The 25,365-nt window shown below is 36.9% G+C and overlaps 1 protein-coding gene across 4 annotated transcripts in view; it reads left to right on the forward strand.

Moving 5' to 3' along the window:
* Nucleotides 1–25,365, forward strand: part of CHRM2 (cholinergic receptor muscarinic 2) — a 101,917-nt gene that overhangs the window by 50,420 nt on the left and 26,132 nt on the right. For 2 of the 4 annotated variants that reach the window (XM_052667526.1, XM_052667524.1), the window contains exon 1: nucleotides 22,910–23,035. The exons of 1 other annotated variant lie outside the window; for it this stretch is intronic. The gene's annotated coding sequence lies outside the window, so the exon portion shown is untranslated. Of the gene's footprint in view, nucleotides 1–22,909; nucleotides 23,036–25,365 lie in introns of those variants that run through there. One more of the 4 variants, XM_052667528.1, reaches the window with a different exon arrangement.

Here is a 25,365-nt window from a genome sequence, read left to right on the forward strand (position 1 = left end):
AGGTTTAAAAAGTGGAGCAAGTATAACATGTGGAGAGAAATGATGAAAATCAGCATCTACTCTTAGCACAGAAAAAGAGAAGAAAAACAAGTATGCATTGGAGTAAAACTGGAGGGTCTATGTCCAAATAAACTGCCCCCTTGGGACATACTGTTGAATTTCTGTGAATAAGTTTTCTCAGAACTTTCTTAGCCTTTGTAGTGCACTATGTGGAAGTGTAGGAAAGTAAGACAGGAGAAAATGGGAGAGACAGAGGCTTGGGAATTAAATAGTTGTACAGTCCAACAGATGTCCAACTTGCAATGTTTTTCTTCTAGCAAATTCCCATACAGGAAAATTTAGCATGAGTTTTTATCTTAATAAAAAATTATGAATGCATTTCTGATTCAGAGAGGTAGAGCACATTACTGGTTTCTTATGCATCCAGAGCTTTTATCTGTGCTGCTAAAGTTGAAAATTCTCTGGTGACAAAGCTCTCAGAGATATGATTATTTATCACAAAGGAGTAGCAAATAACAAGGATTTGGGACTTGGGATTTGAGAGTTGATGAATTTTTCACTGGTAATCCATGGTAAACTTGTCAATTTTCATTTAATCTGAGTTTTGAATGTTAACGTTAAATATCCAAGAATATCTGTTTTCACTGGAAAGCATATGTTGTTTGAAACAGGTTCCATATTTGCCAAAAAGGGGTATGAAAGATAGTGAGTAGTACACCATCTTCTAATATCCAATGAAATTTGAAGTCAGAGGTATGCTGTATGAATAGAGTTTGATGAGAAATCCTTTTTTTGCTGCTGCAAAAATTCTTCTAACCCATCCTGGTCTGCTATAACTTTCACCAATGCCCTTAACTTGGCTGCAGAATGTGCAATTTTAAACAAATCTGTCCCACACAATTTCAGAAGAACTTTTAGGATTGATAATTGTGAAAGGCCTGTGTATATAAGTGATTTTCTAAATTGTAATACGTAGCAATATTCTACCTAGTCAGCTGAAAGAGCAATAAAGACCATACCTCAAAAGGACCATTGTGCTTGTTCTCTCCGATTACACAAACAATGAAGGAAGGAAGGAAGGAAGGAAGGAAGGAAGGAAGGAAGGAAGGAAGGAAGGAAGGAAGGAAGGAAGGAAGGAAGGAAGGAAGGAAGGAAGGAAGGAAGGAAGGAAGGAAGGAAGGAAGGAAGGAAGGAAGGAAGGAAGGAAGGAAGGAAGGAAGGAAGGAAGGAAGGAAGGAAGGAGGGAAGGAAGGAGGGAAGGAAGAAAAAAAAAAAAGGAGGTTAAATTTTTAATTAAAGTATTAATTTTTGCAAATAGTTAGTAAAATTAAACCAGAATCTATGGACGTACATTTTGTATCCCCTGCTGGCATCATACACCAAATTATGGGGGAGAATCTATCGTTTGTTGCTCAAGAAGACACATGGCATTTCTTCCAAAACCCTACTTTCTGTTCTTTGTGAGCACAATGTCCAAAGAAAGCATTTATGGTTGATTTGGCTGGCTGTTCCTCCTAATGGCTTGTGATCAAAGACTCAGAGCAAGTGTGCCTAATTCATATGCTCAAAGCCACCTCTCACAGGCTTCCCTTTCCCTATCTCTAAAGAATACTGCAGCAATGAGCCAGACAAATCACATGTCACAAATTGGAACCAATGAATCTCCCCCCTCCCCTCTTATGTCTCTCTGCTCATATACCATTGTATTTTCTCTGGGAAAAACGTTGCTAATGCAGGGTTAACTCAGGTTACCAAAGATGGAGATATGAAATTAAAAGCAATAAAATCTCTGTGCCTTATTGAGTTACAGCTCATCAACTGATTAGAGGCAACTTGTTAAGTCTCAGTAACTCAATTGACTCCAGTCATGCACCCATACCCTTACAGGCAGCTTGATTCCTTTGAAGCCAACATCCTTTGGGAAATACGGTCATGTTGAAAATACTGAAGCTGTAGGGAGAGACTGACTAGTGACAACCTCTATGCAGGGATTAACAGCAAGAGTTTGGATTCCCTCTTGGTTCTCTGAAAATAAGCGTTGCTCAGCTTTTTGTCTAGGCCTGCAATAAAACAGCTAATTCAACTCTGATGCAGTACAGCAGACTAAAAGTCAGCAAGTAGCAAGCTTCCACATCCAGATATGTAAGACACCAGACACTACATTTGATATTCTGGCACAGATGCAAAACACAATAAAGACATTTTAATCACTGCTTAATTCAAGCAAGGGACTGCTGTGTGTGTGTGCAGGAGTTCGGCTAGTAACAATGCTGGAGTTATGCCTTATGCTAACACTTCAATGAGGAGAAGCTCTCCTCAGAGAAAGATTAAACTGCAGTGACATACAGAGTCTTGACTCTTGAAAGAGAATGCTTGCATGATTTTAATGCCCATTAATATACAGTTAGCTGATTCAGTTTGCCTTTGCAGTGCCTCCAGGCCTGAGCTGAAGTGTTAGTGGATGATGAGGCTACATGCCTGCACTGGCCAAGATGAGAGGAAACTCTTGAAATTTGGACTGTGGCATGTATTTTGCTCCAGAACTCTCCCACTCAGGTAAACCAATGTAATCAGAACATTTAATTTAATCCCATCACCTTTTTGTTTGTTTGTTTGTTTGTTTGTTAGCTTCTTAGTTCTTTGCTTGTTTTTTTTTTAAATAAATATTACAGATATTTACCTGAACTCAAAACCAAAATTTAGTTTCAGTTACCAGGATAATTGGCTCCATTTCCACATCTAAACACAATTTTCTTCTCAGTTAATCCCCCAACATTAAATTAACAACAAAAACAACAAATAAAGACAGCATCATCATAATTTATCTGAAGTATTTTAATGAAAATGAAAACTAGGCACAATTAAGGAAAACTGTCATCAATAATCCCTAGTCTAAGATGAATAACTAAACGAAATTAAGGGAATTTATGAGTTAATGTAGAAGTCATTGTGCTTTTCTGTAACAGACATCTCTTCAATATACCCCTTCCCTGGCACACTGGGAGAACATAGTTTGCATGAATGTGTTATATACCAGCAGGAAACCATGTGAGAGTTCTCTCTAAGAGGTTTCTTTTCCTTTATTTCTAGAAGAAAAAAAGTAGGGGGGGAGAAAGGGGTGGAGGAAAATTTTTCCTTTAAAATATTGGAACATCAAAGAAAAAGCAAGAAAAAAAATATATTCATATTACAAAAAATATAGGACTTTTCCAGAACATTTCAAATTAGTTTTCTGTATAACTTAAAAAAAAAATAATAGTAATTTAAAAAAATGCACTGGTACTTCCATTTGTTATAGGTATAGAAATGTTATAGGTATTTTCATTATCAAATATCAAACATTTCAGGTTTTTGAGTTTAATATTCTTCTCTTTGATCAAAAGACTAAGCATTTTGCGGTGCAATATTTATAAATTGAGATTGTTTTCCACTGTCATTTATGTGAAAATAGTTAAGATGTCAACGTTTCATCAATGTGGATTGAAAACAGGTTATAAATATTCCCCACAGGAAGGCAATTTAATTTTCCTTACTTCTCTGTCTGAGAAGTTATTCAGACTACTGTGTGGTTTTACAGCATTCAGGCTCTGAAGTACAAAAAAATCCACACATCATATTAAGACTTGATTTATGTATGTCCTGGATAAACAAAGGACTTTTAACATCCATCCTTCAGCTCTCATCAGAGCTCATTTCTACAAGGAAAATATGGCTCAAAGAGACAGAAGCCAACAGAAATGACATAATGTCAAACTATGCATGAGGTCAGACTCATAAGTGGACTGTCACCTGGGTCAGTTGCTCTTAGTTGCAATTATTAGCAACTGAAGAATCAGTAGGCTAAACAGAAATGTTGAGTTGGCAAAATTATCAAATGACATTGATTAGATTACCTAAGACGGTATATGTAGGACTACAAGATACTCCAAATGAATTGTATTGTATTCCAGGATGGTAAATATAGACCCACCTGAGACTGTACATGTCCGCTGACAAATTTGGGAATCAGGGTAATCTTTACAGGGGAAAAAAAATAAAAATAAAAATAAAAAAAGATAAATCTCTCTAATTTATCTAGTAGGGGGCAAAACTAGGAAGAAGGAGGAAATAAATAAATTGTAATGTGAAGTGTTTCAACAACAGCAGTTTCAGCCCTCCCATTTCTGCTTTCAATTTTCTTAGGGAAGAGAATACAGAAATAGGAGCTACTATCTAACGTCTAAGGTCAGTGTGGGAAAATATCAGTACAAGAAGGAAGTGAAGAGGATGGGAAAGATGAATCTAAAAGCAAAGAGTTGAATCAGTCATTGACAGTATTATAAAAGCAAATTAATTGCCTAGAGAACACCAGAGAGAGATGTCTGTTTACCTTGAGTTCAATAATACAGGATGCATTAATAGGCAGCAAATGTACAACAGGGAAAAAATATATAATTTTATGCAACATTTAATTAAATTGAAGCTTCTCTCTGTAGGGAGTTTTAATGATTCTAAAAGCTTGGCAAGATTTAAAAAAGGATTCTATTTGTATAAATGGCATGCAGTGTCCATTCCTGCTTTGGAAACTGACTGATTGCAGAAAATATATTATTGAAAAAGGTACCTAGGTGGAATCCTGGGGCATGATTCTATTGTCAGCAAAGTGTGTGGAGAGCTTTTAGGATGGCAAGATTTTCATGCTGCTGTCCCACCATGACTGCACTACAATAAATGCCAAGAGTATTTTTTATAGACTTTAAATGGCAACAGAATAAATCAAGTTCAAAGTACTTTTTGGAAGTACCTTATTTAATTCCAATTCTGAGATATTCAATGCCAACCAAGGTGGCAAACAAGCTATTGACCTTTTCCAGCATGCACCAAAGTCCAGTTAAATGCTTCTTATCTTTATTCCTTCAATAGAATTCACCTTAGCAGTATCAGAACTCTGCAGTCTACAACATAAATTGCAATTAAAATAAAATAAAACAAAACAAAATAAAATAAAATAAAATAAGATAAAATAAAATACTTTTTAAATTGCATACATCAGTTTGCTACCAGGGATTGTTAGAGGATATACTACAACATACTCTGGAGATGTTCAAAACCTGCCTGGATGCCTACCTGTGCGACCTGCTGTAGGGAACCTGCTTTGGCAGGGGGGTTGGACTCGATGATCTCTGGAGGTCCAACCCCTACAATTCTTTGATTCTGTGATTCTGTGAGATAAGAAGTAACACATTAGCACTCAGAGGTAATAGCAGAACTTTGTTTGCAGATACAGTAACACTTAAAACCTTCTGCAAGTGCTATTTCAGTCCACATAACAAAAATGATTGTAGAATCACAGACTCATGAGAAAGCATCTGAGTTTAGAGAGCTTGAATTCAACTCAAATAAAGTTAATTTACGACAAAATGTTTTAATTTAATCAAAAGCCAAGTTTCTACATTCATAATCCATACCATGTGCCATTTATTTGAGTCTTTATGCTTGTTCTTTAGAAATGCATTTTGTGGAAGATAGGGAGGAATATTTAGAGAAAGTATGACTGAAGAACATCTATCAATGGAAAGTTTTGCTGCAGTGAGTTAACTGCTCTGATATGTTTCCATTGTTATGGCACAAAATCTGACCATATTAAATTTGAACAAAGCAAAGAGTTAATGAAACACAAGAATCTTTTTTCCTCCCCCATTATACTTACATTTTCTAAGTGGTTTTTCTTTTCCAAGCCCCATCACAAGTAATGAATCTCTCTCCTTAGTGTCTATAGTGTTCTGCCAGTCTTCATTCTTACATAATTTCCCTGTCATTCTTCCCTTTCTTAGCTTTGAACCCAAGTGCAATTTTCAATAATAAAAAAATTTAGATTGGTATAAATTCCCTAACTGAAAGGAGTGAGGGAAAACTGCTTTTTTTGTGCTCCAATATCCTTCTGACAAAATATAATCAAAATATCTTCTTGATGGCTTGCTTACTCTGCATTTCATGAATGGTGAAGTCTATCAAGCTATTATTTCTTTCCATCTTGTGTGAGGAAGGATTAAGCCATCAAAGTGTTCAATACAAATAAACGATCTATAAAAGCATCAATTATTATCCAGTTAAAGGTAGTTCTCAGGAAACTGAAGTTTTGCCTTCATTCCTTTGTTAACTGAGCATGGGAATGACTATATCCAGAAAATGTGAGTCTGTGCAAAATTGGGAGATAATTTTCTCAACTCTTTGTTTGGATATACTGGAAGAAAAATAAAAACTAAGTCAGTGTAGAAAAAAAATGGCCTACTCAGATCTCTGAAAACTTAGGTCCCTTTGCCTGCATCCTTTTATTTTCTGCTGACACTGAATGATGGGAATGTATCCTGGGGCTCCATCATCTTTGGAATCTTTGATGAAATAACCAGCAAACAGTGCAATTAAATAAAATTTTGCAGTGTCTGATTGAGCGATAGGCAGCCTGGAAGTGTACTGTCTGGGGAATGGAGCCCTGCTCAAATCCAGGTTTTTGCCTCTTTTCTACCTGGTAACCAAAACTCTACTAGCTTTAAAGTAGCATGCCAATTTACAGCAAAAGAGGATATGAAACATCAAGCAAGCAAATGCATCACTAACTTCTTTTTCATCCTTTGATATCTCAGCATTCTGTCTCTTAGACCTGTGAGCAAAGGAATGGCACTTCATACAAAACTGGGGAGATATCATAGGCTGCACATCTAAGACTCTTCTCCATTTCCATATTCTCTTTCCTAAGTATAAAAACGGTTTGAACTGAAGCAAATAATGTGTTTTGTTTTAGTGACAATTCCATATAAAACTCAATATAATTATAACACACGTAAAACAACATCAGTGACCTCATATTACACAATAAAATAAAAGAGGACACCTTAATGTTAACTGATTAAACACATTATTCACTTAATGAATGATTCATAATTCATATTACTGAAATTGCAAAACATTGACTCAAATTATATATTGGGTAAGTCCTTTTAGCACTCTGGATAATTGCAGTAATGTTAGCATAAGTATGCCTTGCAAAAAAATCCAGAGCATTATCTCCAAGCCTTCTTACCTCATCCACAGAGCAAGACCACGTTAAGGTCCACAGATCAACAAACGCTTCAGAGAGGAAGTACGTTTTTTTCAAGAGAATGAAATCTTTGAGAGATCTAATGGTGTGACAAAGGTTGAAAAATGTGCATGCTCAAGGGTGACTCCAGCACAATTTGTGCTAGTCAAACAGTGATAACCTGTGAGAACACAGAGTTTACTCAAAGAGTTTGTAGTATCAGTTTAGTCCTGCCTAACAGTTTTCAGAGAATCTTGGTGGAGCTATCAGCTACTTCTAAATAAATGCCACGGTGACCAGTTGTCACTATTTTTAAATAAATAAATAAATAAATAGTCAAAATAAATGACTGACTGATTGAATGAAAGAAGAAACAAATAAATTTTTACAAGTCAGAATGAATGAATAAATAAATAAATAAATAAATGTTTATAAGTCAAATTGTTTAGAAATTATCCTAAGGGACATAGTTTAGTGGGAAATACTGGTAATAGGTGGACAACTGGACTGCATGATCTTGGAGGTCTTTTCCAGCCTTGGTGATTTTATGATTCTATGATTCTAAGACCTGAAATCTACACACAGGTGAACTAGAAGACCAGCATGCTCTCTTATACTGTGAACATTTTAGGTGTACCTGTTATGAGTATGTATGTTCTTTTTTAAAAAATGCTTTTAAATGCTTAATCCCTATCTATTCTTATGTCAGTGAGTTCTGCAGCTATGTGTACAGTACATGAACATCTTTCTGTTCATATCTCATTCATATCTGTGCAGTTTCAAATTTCTCCTAAGTCCTCCTGTTTGTAGAGATGGTAAAGCATAGGAGTCCAGTTTAACCTCTAACAATGAGTGTCTTTTCTTTGATCACTACATCCATTCCAATTTTTTCTTCAAATTAATAAGTGTTGGTCTCTGATCTCACTAGGTCAAACAAAAAAAAAATATTTGTAGATGTAGAAGAGGTGAAAGCAATTTAAATACAAAATGTTTAGAGAGAAAAATATTAACTCAGTATGGCCAATATGTAGCTTTTAAAGAATTGCTTAGAGTATTTAACGGTAAATATTTTGATGAAGTTTTTTTCCTTCTAGTGAAATAAGTTATTTCCTTATTTAATCACTAAATTTTGAGGTAGTGAAAACCATAATTCAAAAGAGGTTTGAAATGTAAGCTGCACTTGAATCTTTCATGATTCAACAAACAAACAAGAAGCAGAAAAGCTTATTCTGTAGTAAAGAGGAAAAACCGTCTGCCTGCTATTGTGCCAGGATTAGAAAATGTAAATATTTTGAAGTTTCAGAAATATGTGCTTTAGAATTTGAGATTAGGCAGATGATTTGATTTGGGTTTCTGGAATGCATTAACAAGAATAGTTTATTAACCTTAGTAGAAGTTGTCATGGTTTAGTTTTAGTAAGTGCTGAAAGACAAAGGATTTTTCTTCATGACAGAAGATGTTAGAGGGCAAATTCACTTTGCTACTGATGCAAACAGATACTGAACTTGTATCATGGCAGCCATCTCTGTCTTCTTATTTCAATTTGACTCCAGATGAGAACTTGAGCAACTGCTTTTTTAGAAACTTCCATTATTATCCTCTATAGTGTTGTGCTTTTCTCATTTTTTTGTTCCTCCACTTCTCACAAAGCACACAAACATTCGTTTCTCCGTCTCAGGTGAAAGTTATCATGCTACTGAAGTACCAGCAAATGTACTCTGCTCCCTTTAGCAGTAACCCATTTTCCTATATCTATCCTCAATTATGTTACCACTGCACAATATTTAGATTTTACCAGAGTTTTTATTTTTCACCAAGTCCCCCTGCTACTGTTCTTGCATCTGAAACATCTGCCTGACAAGCCAAGGCAATGTGACTGAAGAACATCTAGTTGCTGTTGTCTCTTCTGTAGCAACAAAATCAAAAATTGGAAGAATAAGTTGCAGAGAACCCACTGTGGTTTTAAAACAGTGTATTTGCCATGAGTTGCCATTGGTAGGCCTCTTAAATTCCAAGGGAGCATGGGTGTATGCAGATTTGATTTGTAATCCAGTACAAGACAAATGGGCTGCATTAGGGAGATGATACTTGCAACTGAACATAATAAAAAGCATTTTGCAAAGGAGGCTTGCTGGCAGGTTCATTGTCATGCAGTTTACCTCTCTCATTCCAAAATATTTATGACATACCTGATTGACTGTCAATTTTCTCTACATGAGGTTGCACATTAAGTTGTGAAGTAGAGATGAGATAAAGATGAGAGACTGAAATACTCTCTAGAATTTAACTGGATAGCAGAGGCTAGACAACACAGTTCTTTTTTTCTTTTCTTTTTTTTTTTTCTTTTTTGGTCACAGTGGAGATTCATGCTTTTGACCCAGAGACAGCCAGCTGAGATCCTTGGGTTAGGAGCCTAAGACACAGGAGATAAAGGCTTTAGGGGCTGACTACTCTGAAGAGACAAACCATTGTGAAAGGATCTCTCTATCTTCATTCATTATAAAGCTGAGGATAAGGTTGCTAACTTATGCACCATAATTTAACATCAGCCAGTTTTAGTATGAAATCTCTCTGTTCCACTTTTCTTATGTTCTACAGTAACTAAATGGTAACTATTGCTGGCAGAAAGATACTTAACAGCATGCTGGCATATTAGAGCTTGTGTTCCCGTGCTTTCATACTGTTCCACACACATAGCTTCTATAGCAATCCGTGAGCAAGGACTTCTAATTTGTCCTCTCTTTGACTTCCATATCTTCTGACTATTTTTTTACTTCCTTTACTTCCTTAATTCTATCATTCCAGAGTGTGGATTCCTGAGTAGGTTTATGAAACCTCAAAAAAGGGAACTACACATTTCTCACCCTTCACATGAAACAGTTATCATCATTGTTACCGTGCATCCCACATCTCACTTGCAGTATCCCACCCTATGTGTTCCTCTCTAGATAAAATTGAAAGCAACAGTAATTGCCATTGTTAAAGATTTGTATGCAGTTCTGGAAAACAAGAAATGCAAGTCAACTGAACTACATACTCCGATTTGATCAGATTAGAATTCAGAAGTCCTAGATGCTTGTCAGCTGCTCATTACAAGTAAAAACCCTTATTAGGCATACTTTCATTACCAACATTTCCAATTTTATACTAACTAATACATGCCATTTACAATAACTGTGAACACAGATTCACTAGAGAATTATGCTTGGATCTTTCTGAAGATAGGTATTATCATAATGCTGAAAAATATGAATCATACTAGAAGGCACATGATGAGCACTATTTCCTGGGACAATCCAGAATGGCCTCATTTCTTTTGATCCCAAAGTCTACCTTACTAGAAAGAAAAAAAAAAAAATCAGACTGGAATGATTGAAAATCTCTGATATTTCCCATAGAGCTGTGCTAAAAGAATTTACCCTGATCATTCTTGTGCATAGTGGATTGTCATAAGTATTGTCATGGGATCAGAAACTGTAGTGACTGACGATCCAGATTCCATCCTTTTCCTTTTCTTTACTTTCTGATACAATTTCTGTTCCTTCTAAAGTTGCTGGTATACTGGGTCCAAATAATAAAAATAGAGCAATCTCTGTCATGTAACAGACCACCTCCAAGGAAGGTAGTGGAGTCACCAATTCTGGAGGTGTTCAAGGAACGTTGTAATGAGGGACATGGTTCTATGTGAACTATTGGTGATCAGTAGATGGTTGGACAGGGCGATCCTGTAGGTCTTTTCCAATCTTGTTGATTCTATGATTCTATGTAGTCATGTGAGGATGCTAAAGAAATACTTAGATGTAGGTAACTTCCTTAAAGTTTTCACCTTCTCAAGTGAAGAGATACTTTAAAGTGGTATTTCGAGTATTTATGAATTTGGTTAGAAATGAAATAATCCAAATACCAAAAAGAAGGTTTTAGAGAGAGAGTGTAAAAATTTGTTTTTCTGGCAGCAGTCAAAGTCATGTATTTTTAGAATGCATAATATAAAATGATGATTGTCTGGGGCAAATCTTGAAACCCTAAATATATATAAAATCTGTGAATAAGTTTAGTATGAATGGGACTGTAGGCTGTTCAAAGTAAAGAGCATGATGATGAGGCAACCTGATTCAAATTCTTCTCACTTACCAACTAATAAGAAAAGCAAAAGATAAACAGTGAATTTATTGAGGACTTTCATCTAGTAGACTTCCAGCACAGTTTAGCAGCCTGGTGAGTAATAAATACCAGAAGAGCAATAGCTGGTAAAGGCTCTGCCTATACAATACCTGAAAAGCCAACAAAGGAGGAAAGAGGAAACCCTGTGGTTTTCTACCAAGCGTGTGGCAAAGATTTAAGGGAGTGGGACAGTAATCAGAGAACAATATTTTTACTGCTGAGTGCTGCTACCATGTGGTCACAGGTGATTTAGAATTAAAAGTGTTTGATCTCCTCAGATATCTGGTGCTCAATTTACTTATTTCACTAAAAGGTGGAGAGTATTTGAATAGGACTGGCATGATGACATGAGCTCTGAAATAAGAGAACACAAGCCATTTGACAAGACAATTCTTAAATATCTTTCAAGCAGTGCAGTTATTCAAATCTCAAATGTCTTTTTCATTTCCAGAATATCTAAGAAATTGAAAGTAGACATTCAGAGAAAAAGCAAATATCAGGCAGAATAGTGCTTTAGAAGTTTGTTCCAGAAAGATTTTTCTTATAAATAGAAAAGTGTCCATGAAAAAAAAAAAACATAGAGTATTACTTTGAAAGCAGCCCTGTGGAGTTTTCAAACCCTAAATGAGACATCCCGGGAGGATGGCAAATGACAGAACAGTGAGAGACGGTGCACAACTTGGTGGGTACAAAGGACGGAAAACACTGTCATATGTATAAAACAATTTGTAGAGAAGCAAATGTTTTTGGAATATTTTCAGCAGTTTTCTTTCTAATGGCATCAGAGGATCAGTTGTGAAAATGGATGAATTAATGGGTTAGAAAGTACAGATACATGTGAGTTTTTCTGTAACACGTTTCCTTGCTGGATTTTATAAAGCAAAAGAGAGGTGTTTAGAATCATAGAATCATAGAATCACCAAGGTTGGAAAAGACCTAAAAGATCATCCAATCCAACTGTTCACCAATTACCAATAGCTCCCACTAAACCATGTCCCTCAACACAACATCCAGCCTTTCCTTGAACACCCCCAGGCTCGGTGACTCCACCACCTCCCTTGGCAGTCCGTTCCAGTGCCTGACCACCCTTTCTGAAAAGTAATACTTCCTCATGTCCAGCCTGAATCTCCCCTGCCGTAGCTTGAAACCATTCCCTCTGGTCCTATCACTAATGACACGAGAGAAGAGGCCGACCCCCAGCTCACTGCAACCTCCCTTCAGGAAGTTATAGAGAGCAATGAGGTCCCCCCTGAGCCTCCTCTTCTCCAGGCTGAACATTACCAGCTCCTTCAGCCTCTCCTCATATGGCCTGTGTTCCAGATCCCTCACCCCTGTTTATGATGACAGTCTAGCTGATATCATGTTAAAAAGTACTAAACAATTGCTATCAAAACATATTACAATTGATCAAGAAGAGTAGAAATTCTTTGATATATTTTTTTGTTCTCCTTCTACATGGTACTTTATGCTTTTCAGTATCTTTTACAAAGGACAGCAAATGTTGTGAATGAATAATTATGAAAATTTAGTTCTTGGTTCCCTCTTCACTGCAAGCATCATACTTGACATAGTCTTGGAGCTTTGCTGCATGAAGACCAGATATTCTCTCAGTACCAATTCCTTCACACTTACATTTTGTTCTCTTGAGGCTACTCTGTTCCATAGTGTGAACATACTGGAACTCTACATAAAACAGTATCACTATCTATGTAAAGTCTGATTTGAGGGCATGCAGGTAGATTTGACTGCAGAAATTCTTACTTAATTAACTTTGCAATCTTGATAATCATAACACAATTTAACAGTTTGAGATTAAATTAAAAAAAAAAAATTGAAGGGAGGTAATTAAACATCTGTTCATCTGTGCAACTACCATCTACTACCCTTTCTATAATCAGAAACAGCACCATAGCCTTCTTGCTGTACAAACTGGCCATAAAGAACTAACAGTTTAAAAATCTAGGTAACAGCCTTGTATCACTCTGTATCCTCTTCCCTACCTATTTCCTCTGTTCTGTGTATCACAAAGTCCTCTATTTTTCTGCTCTAATTTACTGTGCTTTTCCTTCCATTTTTTTCCTTCATTTCTTTGTCTTCTACATTCCTACTCTACTTTTGCTCTCCAGCATTATACTTACCATTTCTTTCATCTTTTTGTCCAAAGACAATTGTGCTTTTCCTCTTTAAAATATCTCTGCTCCCTTCATCCAGAAAGTTCAGACTCTTAGGTGCAGATCTGGCAATCATACAAAACCTCTCTCCGCACCTTGGAGGCATTATCTTTCTTTAAATTCCTTCCTGCAGGTTTCTACCTCCATCTTTTATGCCAGTCTTCGATCACCAATGACTGCTTGGCACTATGCATAGTGTCCAAAGACTTAATTTTGTCAGGAAGACAGTGAAAGAACATACATAAGAAATAGATTCCGGTAGAAGAAATAGATTCCACTCCCACCAAATATGATTTATGAGACAAAAATGCAGCAGCAAGACAGGCAAAATGTTTACAGGAAAGCAAATCACCAGTACAGGCCTTGGTTGTAGATAATATTTAAGTTTATAGAAAGACCTTTTTTTTCCACAGAAGCTGTCCTGTGCAGACTACCTTCTCAAAATAAATGAGATCTGGTAAATTTAAGAGAGTATAGCAAATGGCAAGATTGATTTTTTTGAAGTGCAAAGTCTGTAAGCCTCCTGTGGTGTGTGGGAGTGTATGGCATGATCCACTCATACCACGGCTGATGACAGAAACCACCTTTATATGTTGCTGTCTACCTTGGAAAGAATGCAGCTTTTCTGGAAGCAATGACCTTTACCTTTCTTCAGGACTGGAATAGTGAAACATTAGATTTTCTTAACTGGAACATTCAAACTGGCAACACTTGTACAATTCTTCAGTGAAAAGTTCCAGGCACTGGCATTTTCTGAAAAGACTGTTTGAATGCCCTTGGTATAAATATCCATCAACTGCCTTGATGCTTTTCTTTTTTCTTTTTTTCTTCATATGAATATCTCACGCAATTTCAAAACGCTTTAGTGAAATATGAGATTTAGCTAGAAACATATTAGCAATTTTGACAAGGACTGGAAGTGCAATGAAAAGACTTTAAGAAGAAACTGCATTTTAAAACACCTGTACATCACACAGAATTACTGGTGAATATGCAATTAAAAATTATTTAAATCCTTGTTTTCATCAATGCTATTTTTTAGAGCACTCATGCAAACAGTATCAGAAAGGCATAAAGTAATGAGGACTTTGGATAAATCAGGAGCTGACCTCTTAAAACAGTCTGAGATGTGCTGTCATCAGAGAACAGAATATTCTCTGGGTTTGTGAGTGTCTGTTAGTACAATAATATTCCAATGGCTCCTCGTAATGAAACCTCAATAATTAAGTAGCCTAATTCTGCAGATGCTCAGAAGTAATCTTTTCTCAGCATTCAGAAGTTGAACGCTAATATTTTTTTGCCTGATCCACAGTTTAAAGATGAATTAAAATACTAAAAAAGAAAATTAAACCAACAATATGCAGTTATGTGTACAAGCCTTCAGTTAGAACCTGAACAGAAAAGGGAGGATAATTTCCCAGTCTGTTTTTTATCCATAGCATCCTCCTTGTGATATTTCCCAGTACTTATTGAATGGAAGATACTGTTCCAGAAAACTTCCAGTTTACACTTTTGTAGATACTAGTTTACACAAGTCCTGAGGGACCATCTGAGACAAAGCTCTGCTCATAAGCAGTCCTGTTGATAGCGCTGTGTTTGTTTTCAGGCTTAAGATCAGATATTATTAAATTACTCATACGTTTAAAGGTATATGTTGTCTTTTTATGGTGCTTGCAAAAATACCTAAGCAGGATAGGCATCATAGAAAAGCCAAGAGATACTAGAATCTGGCTGTGGGACAGACATTCATCTTTAATAGCAGAACTTGATGAGATTCCATATTCCAATGAATTAATCACTCATGTCACTGTCCTAGTTTTGCCCTCACAAGAGAGAAAAGAGACAACTCTGCAGGAGGCTAAGTTCCCTTTGTTGTGATTCATTGGGAATTAAATTTCTTCAGAAATATACAAAGCTGTATATTGGCTGAGGATGCAAGGGTACTTAATGAGGCTACAGTGAACTTCAATGTCTTTTTAGTCCATTTATCAAAGTACCAATGGCTCCAATGTCATGACAGATGAGGCAATAATATATACACTGAAGAGAGGAAGGTGATGGCTGCTGGAGGCATCTTGGACTTTGCTGCTTTTCTTTTTGGAAAAATACTGCAAGTCTATCAGGCCTTTGCCAATTCTTGTCAGTACAGCTGGAGCTCAACACTTCCTTCTTCACTGTTTCACTGAACACAGCAATATGGAATAAGAGTTAACTTACATTCAATTCATAAAGATGAAGGAGAGTAGAAATTATATGCAAAAAGCATTTGTTATTTGAGCCTTATTTGAGCCAGTTCTGCCAGGCTCACATTAACTTCATGGTATCATTTCAAGACTTTGATCCAGGTTTTATCTCAGCTCCATTGCATTCAATGAATCTTCTTACCTTCTTTTACTGCCTTCTCAAGTCCTGCTTTTTCCTTCATTTTTGAGCATTGTTCTTGCCCTCCCTTAGTGTCACAAAAATATTTGCCATCAGTGACATGCTCAAAAATGTCACCAGATCTCAGCAAGAATGGGCTCTGTGTACCACAGATCTAGAAATAAATCCAGCCTATGCACATTTCACTGGATGTTGTGCCTGGAAACAAACCAGAATGCAAAACTGCATGCAGTACAGTTTTGTACTGGCTATCATGTCTTTTCTACCTGGCTTTGTGCAGCTTTGAGTGAGATACCCCTTATGCCTTGTTGCAAGAGAAACTTGGAGCAGGAGAAAGTTCAATCTGCCTTTGCTTTTTATTATAAAATTCTTTTTCCTTCAAAGTTTTGTGTCACTGTCTGTAATGACATTATCCCTTCTAGTATAATGGTTCTGCCCTGATGCATCCTGAAAGTTCTTTCATATGCAAGTGTTTTGCAAGTTATACTTCTAATACTATTTTGGTAGCTAAAAAAAAAAAAAAAAAAAAAAGGCAGAGAATACTGATCTACCTTTGGTGTAACAAGAGTAGGACCAATTCTGGAGGTAACTATTTTTTGGACTACATATTGAGTGAATTGTTATTCCATCATTACAATTCAATTGTAAATGAAAATTGGGAACACTATGTTAACAGCTCACGTGATAGTACAACAAGCCTGTCTATTTTCCCATAAGCCTTTGCGGTTGAACTCTATGTAGCCAGTGTTTCCAATGATTCTGTACTGAGTTTTCATACTGGAAAATAAAACTAAGCATGACTACTGTAGACTACATTAAATAAGAGCAAATGTGATCCTGCTTCCCTGACCCTTTTAACAGTGAATTTCAAGGCATATACTAACATCACATAACTGCAGAAGCTCCAAACAGTTCAAACAGAAGGAGTCTCCAAAGGTCTCTATTCCAACTTCCTCCTCAAAGAAATTCAGTGTCAAGCTCAGACCAGATTTCTTAAGATTTATGCTCATTTTATCTTGAAAAACTCCAAGGATGGAGGCTTTAAAATACCTCTGGACAACCTGATACACACCTTTCCTTTCCAGTTGTTGAAATAATTTCTCTTTAAATCTCATCAAATCCATACCCTGTTTGTTTTCTTTGAACACTCCACCATGTACCACTATTAGAAATCTAGCTCCATCTTCTCCATAACTTCCCTGAAGGAGGGCAGGCTGCTGCCAGGTTACCATAAAGCTATCTTCCTCCAGACTAATCAAACCCATTACCCTTAATCTCCCCTCACAAGCAGTATACTTGAGGATATCAAATGGACACATGACTTGCTCTCAGGTTACTTTCCAAGATGCATCCATCTATAGACAAAAGCATTTTCGGATTGGAAATCTTTTCTAGATTTCAGATATTTCTGGTCTGCTGAATATAGCTCTCCATGGACATACCTTCTGTCTCATAGCTCATGGGAAATGAAGAGGTATTGAAAGTTACTGCCCGTTGGGCAGGTGTCTAATCGCAGCCCCCAACATTACAGTGGTAACTCCCCAAAAGTTGCACAGAACACTGTGAGTTGAAGGAATAAACACCACATTTCCCCCAGTGATGATTCTTTCCCTCTGCACCTTTCAGGGCAGAGCACTGTTGCCATTGAGAATACTGCATTATATCTTCCACTCTGTGTGTGTTCAGTGACTGAACTGTAGGAACCAATCTCCAATCCATCAGGTGTCTTAGAAATTTCCTGTAGTTTTCATCGATTTTTTTGAGAGAGAGTGAAACACAGAACTCCCTTTTGCTTTCCCTTTTACACAAAGAGAACTTTAATTAGTGCCCTTTGTGTTAAACTGTGTTAGAAGTGGCCACCTGTGGAACCTTGAAGTTAATCACATTTTTAAGTGTTTTTAAATGTTGAGTCTAAGCCACCCAGAGATTTTTCAGCAGGGAGAGACTATTTTGTTACCTGGCAGCTTTTCTATTACCATTCTCTACAGAAGTGTCATAAAGGAGCTAAAGACAATTCAGAATCTTGTACTAATGTTTCTGCAAAGGCTGCTTCAAAAATAATGCCTTCTATTTTATTATCTTGGGCTATGACATCAGAGGAAGATGTTGGTATGGCAGTAGATGTTGAACCTTCCCGAGAATATTCTGTTACATTTTTTTGTTGTCTTGGAATAGATGGCAGCAGAGGGGCAGTCTGACAAATGCTGTCTGTTGCAAAAGTGAATATGAATCATAGAATGGCTTAGACTGGAGGGGACTTTAAACATCATTTTGTTCCAAGTCTCTTGCCATGGGCAGGATCAGGCTACCCAGGGTTTCATCCAATTTGACCTTGAACGCATCCAGGGATGGACTATCTACAGCATCTCTAGACAACCTGTATCTACCCTCTTTTAGTCTGAAGTCATTTTCCATTGTTCTGTCACTTCCAGACCATGTAAAAGTTGATTGTCCCTGCTTGTAAACTTCAAGTGCTGGGAGTCTGCAATGAGGTCTCACCAGAGCTTTCTCCATGCTAAACAAGTCCAGCTCCTTCAACCTTTCTTCATGAGAGATGTCCCAGCTCTTTGATCATGTTTGTGACCCTCCTCTAGATCCACTCCAACCACTTCATATCTGTTTTGTGCTGCAGGCCCTAGGCCTGGATGCAATACTCTAGATAGGGCCTCACAAGTGCAGAATAGAAGGGGACAATCACCTCCCTCACCCTGTAGGACACTACTCTTTAGAGGCAGCCCAGGATATTGTTGGCCTTCTGGGCTGCACATGCTGGCTCATGTCAGGCTTTTCATCCACCAGAATCTCTAAGTGCTTCTCAAAAGGACTGCCATCAATGAGTTCTTCTCCCAGTCTGTACTCATATATGGGATTGCACCTGCCCAAGTGCAACATCTTGCACTTGGCATTATTAAACCTCATTAGTTTCTCATGTACATACTTTTTTGAGCCTTTTCAGGTCCCTTTGGATGGCATCCCTCCCTTCTACTGTGTCAACTGCACCACACACCTTTGTGTCATCTGCAAGCTTGTTCAGAGTAAACTCAATCCCACTATCTATGTCAGTGATAAAGATGTTAAAGAGATGATAAAGCAAAGATTAGGAACTGAATTCCTCCAGATGAATTTAACCCACTGACATTCACTGATACTTGCTGAACTGTTACATAGACCATAAACATCTTTTATGAGTGGTACAGTGCAGCAGTGGTGACAATGACAGTGGATCACCTTTGCTGGTGCAGAAGGCTCTTGTTCATTAATGTCAAAAAAGCACAGCTAATGGAGGTGACTATGTAAAAAATTAGTGTTTTATGGCTGTGAATTTTCTTTATCAAATAGTTTTATTGCACTCTTTGCATCTATTGTAGTTTCCATGGAAATAAAAAATATCAGGCATTACTTTTGGAGCAACCTCCATAATACAGATTTATTTGCTTTATTTGGAGGGGGGAGTGAGGGGAGAGGTCAAGGGGCTTGAAAGAGGGTGTGTGGCAGTTCTGTGCATTTTTCTGTATTACTTCGTCCAATTCACTCAGCATCATCAGGGATGAACAGGGAGGATGATGATGATGATGAAGATTTAATTTTTTTTTTTTTTTAATTCAGAAAAATACCCATGGTAGTCATATCATTTATTTCCTCTCCTTCTGTGTGCAGTATGATTATCCTGTCTCATCAGGACCTCCTCCATTTCATTCCAGTAGCTCTGCTTCTTGCAGCTATTTCCCCAGTCTTAATTTCCAGTTTATAAAGGAATGCCTGTTATCTCTATCTTCTCCATAGAAAAGATGAATGATAGAGATGATATTTTATTCCTTAGTTGTTCTGCTGCTTATCGTGCATGTTTATGATCTTTCTACTATGTCCTCTGTTATGATGTTTTTGCTATTTTCTGTCATTCACAAAGTGCTTTTATCAGCTAAAGATCCCACTCTATGACTTAAATTGACTATTATACAGAGATCCATTTGACTATAAACAAAATGCGGTTGCTTGATGAGTGATCTGCAACAGGTGCTCAAAAGCAGGGAAGTATTGACAAAAAGCCTATGAAGCAGACTGTATCTACAGATTTGGGTTACACAGGAGCATATTAGAATCCAAATCTACTTTGCAGATTTGTTTTGCATGAAGTTATGTGTGACAGCTGCTTGGCAATGGTCATAGCCCTAGGTATGTTTGCATGACCTTATGCAAAGGAGAGAAAAAGGAGTGCAGTTTTTCGGAAGAAGGAAATGCTTGGTTGGACACAATGAACGTTACAAAAGGGCTACTGGAGAGAGACTTGCCCCCTGAGTGATGAATAGCAAACACAATCCTGGGACATTTTACAGCAGAGAACACAGGAATATAATTATGTATCCAATAAAACAAAAACAGGGATTGTCCCAGATGTCAGTACTCTTTTTTTCTTCTTTTCTTTTCTTTTCTTCTCTTTTCTTTTTTCTTTTTTTCCCCCTTCCCTTCCCTTCCCTTCCCTTCCCTTCCCTTCCCTTCCCTTCCCTTCCCTTCCCTTCCCTTCCCTTCCCTTCCCTTCCCTTCCCTTCCCTTCCCTTCCCTTCCCTTCCCTTCCCTTCCCTTCCCTTCCCTTCCCTTCCCTTGCCTTCCCTTCCCTTGTCCTTTCTTAGCAAAATTCTGAACCTACCAAGAATAACAGCAGTTTTTTCATTGGTATGCACAGGGCTTTTGACCTATTGATTTTTTTCAGAGCAATTTACCATGGGACTTTAGACTCTGAAATTGGAGTTCAGATGACTAATGTAGCCTATACTGTAGACCCCTGCTCTCAGCGCTCTCTGAGACAGGCTTCATTGCCTATGCAGATGCATGGAAATTCACAAGTCACTTCATGAAAATTAAGTAACATTCTCCTGGTGACTGCTGGTTTCATGAATGCTCATATTTAATTTATTCTTAAGAACATAAGCCTGCACAAAAGTCGCATGTTTGCAGGTTGGATTAAATGAATCTAACACAAGTAAATAGTTTCTGCTCTTTTTTGTCTGCTAGGTACAGACAAAGCTCAGATTAGTTCTGTGAATCTGGAAAACAAACAACACAGAGAAACAGACATCAAAGATGCTAAATACTCAATAGGTGCACATTTTCTAATGGAAACAATGGTTATTGTTAATTAGCCTGTATAATTTGGATCATATTGGGTTTACTGTTGTGTGTCAAATATTCACCATTCTGTCCAAAACTTCTCATATACATAATGACAAGAAGACAGATAAACACTAATACAATGCATTACAAATAAACTATATGAAGAAATGTATCCAGTAAAGGACAAAAAAGATAGGAAATACTGCAAAAAAAATGTGCGTTCCACACATGCACTGATAGACATATCATATTTTCTAGCATCATGGGTTTCTGATTTTCAATCTTTTGCAGAATAGGTTTTCGTAAGAAAGCAGGAAAAAATAATTGTTTGAATAGCAATTAGCTCTATCTGCCTTTTGTATATTCTGGGGTATCAATTGTCATCACTGGTGTTATACAATCTCCTTGAATAAAAATATAAAGATAAGACAACAAAATAGGAAAACATTAAAAGTTTTAAAAAGGAAAGAAGAGAAAGGAGGGAGAGAAGGGAAAGAAAGGGAGGGAAAGGATCCCAGCTGAAACTCACTCATGAATTGAATGAAACTGTTCAATGGTTCATATCACATGCCTGATTCATGTTAAGAGCTAGCAAGTACTAGAGGATGCCGCAGACCAGAAGATGCCTACTGGTTCCTAAGTTAGTGATAAACCATGTTAATGCTAAGACAGATGAAACAAAACCTTTAAAGTTCAGTAGATGGAGCACAGGTTTGGTTAGTGTGTCCTTCCTCAAGGCTCCCTTTGCAGAGTACCCAGGAAGAAAATCTATGATCTCAAGCACTTCTCTATGTGCAGCCTCAAGAGCTGAGCTGGTGAGGGGAGTCTATGTCTGGTCTGTAGGTGGGTGTAGACTGATGATCACTTCAGCATGATTTTCACAGAAACCGAGGAGAGGGTTTCTGGTGTATGGCTTGCCATACAGCAGAACTTTGTTAGTACTTTTGTTAGCTCTGGTGTGGCAAACAGAAAGGTTTCCTACAAATCAGGAAAATATCAGCAGTAAGCACTTGCCTTTTGTCACCAGTGTGTCATGCTGAAGGAAATAGTCCTATCAGAGTAAGAACATACTTAGCCTCTCAAACTGGTGAGGCAAAATCAAGCAGGCTAATTATTTCATAAAAAAAAAAAAAAAAAAAAAAAAAAAAGAATGTATAAGAAAATCTTCCAAAAATTCAAAATGCTTCTTACACTTCAATCTTAATTTTAACTTGCCTGGACAGGGGGAGACAAACATACTTTATTCATGACAAGCTATAATTCAAATTGTTCTTTGATATTCTAGATGAAATAAATCTTTCATCTAGCTTTTTTCCTAGGGCACTTTCCACAGTCCTTTCTTGGTATCCAAGGGGATGAACCAGGAAAAGCCCTAAAGAGTGCGCTTTGGTTGTCCACAAGCAAAAAATGCCACATTCCTATGAGAGGTCTTGAATGCATAGGCGTAAGACAGTTATACGTGAGCATCATAACTATGAACTGTTCATCAAAAATGAAGCGTTACAATTTTGGCATTCACCATGATTAATACTAGTACCTTTGTCACTTTGTAAGTCTCAAAAATGTTGTGACCTTTATTTTCAGAAAGAATAAAATCTCAAATACCTCTTGCTTCTTCCTGTAATCATCTCCGTAAAACAAAAACTTCTGCCTCAACCATCCACGTTCACAATATGAGGTTGACTTTTATACTCACAATAACATATGCATGTAGATTGAACCATTTTCTGACCATAGGCAACTGCAAAAGATCAACTATATGGAAAGCATGAGTTTTTCCTCTTTCTAATATGTTGCCTACTCTTAGCCAAATACCAGTACACTCTTTTCATCAGAATACACTGGATCAATGTTTACTTGGTCTCCAAAATCACCCTGTTTCCCAGTGTTGAATGAACAGAATGTATTGCAAGTTGTGGGCAACAGGACTATGACAAATTCAACAGAATGTTCAAAACTCAACTTTCTGTTTGTGTTCAAAGTCCCAGTATATTTACATGGGATTTTAAAGAATATTGGCTCTGCTTAGTTCAGGGTAGATTGCATCAGTTTCTCAGTATCCTGAGAATCGAGCCAGTGCATTGATGTAAAGCATCAAACCTCCTTCATCTGTGAAGACAATGAGGAAATGAGGACAGATTCCCCCAGGAATAGTGTAAGAGTTAATCCTACTCATATCTTTGCCAAATAGGTAGCTGAAAATAATCATGATCTGTGTTACTATGTTTGGTTTCAGATGGTGCAGAAGCAGAAAAAGCCTAGGCTACAAACATAGTAAATGAGAAGACCCGGATGAGTAGCTAGAAAATACATATATCTTATTACTAGGAATAATAATGTTAGTTGGAGAGACACTTTTTTGATGTTTGACCTTATCTAACTAGGTAATGCAATAAAAATACAATATCTCTGGTTTAAATGGATTACTTATTTGTAATACCTGCCTTGAACATAATTAAAGAAAGAATTAATGCACTTCTGTGTAACATTTAAGTAAGGAACTGTGCTATTTTTCCCACATCCCTTACATTATTTGTCCTCTGTCTGTTTCCAGCATTGATTCAAATTTAAAAAAAAAAAAAAAGCAATGGTATCAATATTCACCTTTTTTTCCGTTTCAACAGGGCCCCAAGAGGTCCTTTCTGCCCCAGGCCCCCCAAGAGGTATTTCATTCCTGTGCAAAGGAATGTTTCATTTCTGTAAGAAAGAATATGGGAAACAGATAACAAAGTTATCTCTTGGGGTTTTTTTACCTAGTTATTCTGCCATTCTTTGCTGATAATGACTTACTATCCCGTCAGCCTGGATAGTAAGCTGGAAACCTGAGGCAGGGAGCTAGATGCTACATTGATAAATGTTTTCTTGCCATCTATTCCTACAGGGTCTATCCTCATCACGTAGTTAAAGCAGTACTGTTCTCATGTTTCTGTTTCAGCTATTTAAAAACAGCAGTCCCACGCAATATCCCCCACAAAAAGTCTAAAGTGTTAAGCCTACTCTACCAAACATTTGAGAAAATGATATGACAATATAGAAAATGGGATGGCAACAGGTGCCTTAAGACATTTTGTACCTTATGTAGAATCCATATGAAGTTACTTTCTTAGATTTATATTTTTCTAAGCATTAGTAAGTATATGATATGAGCTTTAATCTTAGGCCTTTTTTTCTGGAATAATTAATTCCACAGGACAATGTAGCACATTCCTAAATAGAAGTTCCTACTGAAATTTGTATGACTTGTTTTACTAAAGAACTCATCACATTGATGAAAAATCATAATATGTTAAGATTTAAATGATTTCTGTTTTCTAACATACGGAGGAGTAAAGGAGAAAATACATTATCCCTTGGACTACATGGTCTGAGATACACAAACCTCAAACCACTAAGGGAATAAATGATTCTCCCAGTGGCACAGTGGGCTGAGTGGCATTCACTTAAAATGACCAACATCATTATGAGTGGTACAAAATTATTTATTATAGGTGTCTGTGAAGAGAGATGACTGACATTTTTAAATTCTCATTTGTGAAACAGCAGATGTAAAGAAGCAGATAATTAAGTTTAAAGGGCATTTTGCAACCACAACATCAGAAAGACTAAGAGGTTAAACATTAACCTGACTGTAAATCTCTCCATTATGTCTCCCTACAAACAAGAATGCATGTGTTTTAACCATTCAGTATCATTCTGTGCAACAACCATTTGATGTCATTGTATTGCATATCACAGACTACAACAAAAACGACCTCAAAACATGATTAAAAACATTAGAAAGTCTAATGCTACTGTATATATAATGCAATGCCTCCACTCCAAGTAATACGCTTCAGACACTTCGTGAAAGTCACTCACTGGGACTCTACATGGAGATCATCAGTATATAACATCTTTAAAAACATGAAACTTACTGAATTTAGGACTGAATCTCATTTGTACCTATATTAGTGATGCCACCTATAGGCTGACCTACCATCATAGACTTTTCTAAATTATTTTATGATTGGGTATGCAGCAGGGAGCAGGACACACTTTTTTGTATACCACTATTGATAGTCCTGATGTGAAAAAGCCTTGGAGTCACTATTTCGGACATCATCCCAGCTTGACCGAAAAAGACCTCTTAGAAGTAGATACTTGTAGATACTTACCTACCTGTACTTTGAGAAGTCCAATGTCAGCTTGTGGTTTGGGATCACACAGCTCTTTTCTTCCCGTCAATTTCTTTCTGTGTTTTTTGTAAAGTAAGAAGTTAAAAAAAAAAAAAAAAAAGAAAAGAAAAAACCCTGAGAAACAGTTTTACAAAAGTGTCCTAAAACTGTTATATTATGTGCCAGAGGGGGGACAAAAAAAGAAAAAAAAAAAAAAAAAAAAAAAGGTTAAAAAAAAGGAAAAAAGGAGGGGGAGGGAAGATACAAGCAGAAAATCTTTCTCTTTTTTCTCCAAACATTTTCTTTCAGATGTCCCTTTGAAGTCACAGGC

This window comes from Tympanuchus pallidicinctus, unplaced genomic scaffold (genome assembly GCF_026119805.1).
Source record: "Tympanuchus pallidicinctus isolate F22 unplaced genomic scaffold, pur_lepc_1.0 scaffold8, whole genome shotgun sequence".
Taxonomy (NCBI): Eukaryota; Metazoa; Chordata; class Aves; order Galliformes; family Phasianidae; genus Tympanuchus; species Tympanuchus pallidicinctus.